Raw genomic sequence first — 3,301 nt, 5'->3', positions numbered from 1 at the left:
AAGGACACACAGACAAAGAAGATTAATCAGAACTGGCTTTGACAAGCACTGTGGCATTTGGACAAGAACAAACTGGGAGGAGGGTAGAGCGAATAGTGCAACAATGAATGAATGGAAATGCAAAATCTCTGTAAATGTTTATGAAAATTAATAAAATATAATTATAGAAAAAAATAACAGTGGTGCTATGCAGTAGTTGTCCTTTTGTGGTTGATATGTTTCACAGTGCTGCATAGTATTCCATTGTATGAATATACCATAGTTTTTCTATCCATTCATTTATTGATGGTCACTTGAGTTGCTGCCATCTTTTTGCTATTGTAAATAATGCAGCAATAAAAGTGGATGTGCATATATCTATTTGCATGGTGGTTATAGTTTCTTTAGGGTATATTCTAAGCAGTGGCATCACTGCGTCAAATGGTATTTCTGTTTCCAAATTTTTGAGAGAATACCATACCACCTTCCTTCCATAGTGGTTTCACTATTTTACACTCCCACCAGCAGCGATTAAGGGATCCAACCTCCCAACAACCTCACTAGCCTTTATTGTTTGCAGCTCTGTTGAACTTTGTTATGGTTATGGGAGTGAGATGATATCTTATAGTTGTTTCAGTTTGCATCTCTCTCTGAGATCTGGGGATTTTTATTTTTAATAATTTAAAACTTTGTTGTGACCAGAAAGTCCTGGCTTCAGGTTTTGGGTCTAAAGGTAACTTTTTAGGACACAGATAAGGAAAGGCATGGTGATGCCTGAGCTTTCTCTGGGGACAATACAGGGCTGGGGCTGGGGCTGGGGCTGGGAGTTGAGGCTTCAGCCCTTTGGGTACCAGGCAAGTAAGGGGGCCTAGAGAAGAACCAATGCCTGACTTACCACCTCATTAGGGAGGGGCAGAGGAAGGTCCAGGCCACTCCAAGACTGGAGTGCAGGGACTTTTTAGAGAGACTCCCCAAGGCTTAGAAGGAGGGCGCTTCTCTGGAGACACTCCGGGTCCTTAGTACCATTTCTGCCCATCCTGAGAATGGTTGAAGCATGGACAATGATGAATCCTTAGACAGCAAGTAAGAACAGGAAGGGGAAGGGCCAAGGGGCAAATTCAGGGTGTGAGTTCAGCTTTCCATTTTTACAGCTTCTCATCCATGGCCTGGATTGTGGCTTCATCCTTTACAAAGCAGAAGTGGATGTAGTGGTCAAAGAGCTTCTGATGTGGTACACTATAGAAGAGGGAGACCAGCATAGCCATCAAACCCTTGTTCTTGATCATCCACTTGATGAAGTGACTGTCATAGGCCTCATCTTCAGCACCAGGCAAGTCTGGAATCTGAGACAAGGAAGTAGCTACCCTGAGAGATAATGAGCTTCAGGCCCACTGACTGTAGGCTCCATATCATGTAGTCCCGTTTGTGCTGGGTGGCCTCTGGGAGCTGCACAAAATAGCTGCTGGGCTGGCTGAAGTGCTGCTGCTCCTGCTCGAAGCTCCAGGCCACTGTAGCCTGGGTCTGTGTGGGACAGTGTGTTCTGGTGCACAGTCTTCAGGTGCTTCATGAGATGACCTGGGCTGAGGGTCCAGCCCACCTTCCAGCCGGTGGCACTAAACGTGTTGCCAGCACTGCCGATGGTCAGGATGCATTCCCATGTGCCAGGAAGACTGGCGATGCTTATGTGCTGGTTTCCATCAAAGACCAGCCACTGGTAGACCTCATCACTGATGCACACCCCGTCATGTTGCTGGCACAAGCCAGCCACCAGATCCAGTTCTGCCTTGGAGAAGACCTTTCCCAGAGGGTTGTTGGGTGTGTTGAGGATCAAAACTTTGTTGTGAGATGTAAATTTGTTGGCCAATTCTGTAGGGTCCAGGTGCCAGTTGCTGCTGGAATCCAGTCCCTCTTTATTGGATGGGCTCAACTTCAGGGGCATAAATACAGGGCGACCTCCTGCCATCAATGTCATGGGCTCATAACAGTAAAAAAGGGGTTCAATGATGATGACCTCATCTCCTTCGTCCACCAAGGATTGATTGGAACAGGCTGTGAACGGGGCTCCATAAGCACCCACAGTGACCAGCACATTCTTGAGGGGGTCCATTTCCTGCCCCAGCAGCTTCCCAAAGAAGCTTGCCAGGACTTTTGTCAGTGGTGGCTATCCAAATCCCTTGATGTACTGGTTGAGCATTTCTCTGCTGGCGGTGTGCTGAGAGGCTTTCATGGTGAAGTGTGAGGGTGCCAAGTCAGGGAAGCCCTAGCACAGGTTTACACACTCATTTTCATTGGCCAAGTTTGATAAACTCCACCCAGGGGTTCTTGTCAATCCTGTCCAGAATTCGGGCTTGCATCCACCTGGCCATGGCCATCCCACCCTTTGTCAATTCACTGCCTGTCTCCACTGTGTCCCTGAGATTGAGGTATTTTGAACATTTCTTCATTTGCCATTTGAATGTCTTCTTTGATGGAGTGTCACTTCATACCCTGTGCCCATTTTGCCAATGGGTTGTTTACATTTTTGTTGTTGGGCGCTGGATAGTTTTATACATTTTAGATGATGTCTCTTATCAGATATGCCATTACCAAATATTTTTTCTCCGTCTGTGGCTTTACTTTTTACCTTGTTGGAGAAGTTTTTAGATGTGCATTTGATTCTTAGAAGGTCCCATTCATCTATTTTGTTCTTTCCTGGTTATAGATGTATTAATCATGATTGGAAGACTGTTCATACTGTGGATTAGGGTTTTTAGAGTCTTTCCAAGCTTTTCTCTAATGAAATTTCTATTCATTGGTTTTACTCCTAGGTCCTTGATCCATCTTAAGTTGCTTTTTGTTTATGGTGGGAGGTGTGGGTCTTTCTTGAGTTTTCTACAGATGGTTTTCCAATTTTGCCAACATCCTTTGTTAAAAAGCCTATCATTTCCTCATTTAAGTGATTGCATCTCCTTGTCAAAAATCAGGTCAGTATAGGTAGATGACCTGATTTCTGTGTTCTCAATTCCATTGATCTATGTATCTGTCACTGTACCAGTTGCTTTTCAATCTTTCATCTTCAGGGAAGTCCCAAGGAGAATGTATTTTCTTTCCTCTAAGAGATAACAGAAATTACCTTGTGCACAAAACCCCCCAAACTTCTTTTCCCTACATGTCAAATATTTCCATCTCTACCCCTAAGATAGGGTACATAGTACATAGGGTACATAGATCATCCAAAAACGATGGAACAGCAGAGAACTGCCAGAAGTCCAGGCTGGGTTTAGAAGGGGTCGTGGTACTAGGGATATTGTAGCCGATGTTAGATGGATCTTAGCTGAAAGCA

The 3,301-nt window shown here is 44.7% G+C and overlaps 1 pseudogene; it reads right to left on the bottom strand.

Annotated features, from left to right (window-relative positions):
* Nucleotides 1-1,097: 1,097 nt before the first annotated feature.
* On the bottom strand, nucleotides 1,098-2,345 carry LOC102852109 (annotated as a pseudogene).
* Between the last annotated feature and the right edge of the window lie 956 nt (nucleotides 2,346-3,301).

The sequence above is a fragment of the Elephantulus edwardii genome, unplaced genomic scaffold (genome assembly GCF_000299155.1).
Source record: "Elephantulus edwardii isolate Elephantulus edwardi_28Jun2011 unplaced genomic scaffold, EleEdw1.0 scaffold00083, whole genome shotgun sequence".
In the NCBI taxonomy this organism is placed as follows: Eukaryota; Metazoa; Chordata; class Mammalia; order Macroscelidea; family Macroscelididae; genus Elephantulus; species Elephantulus edwardii.
The sequence above is the reverse complement of the archived record's forward strand: the minus strand, read 5'-3'. Positions and strand labels throughout refer to the sequence as shown.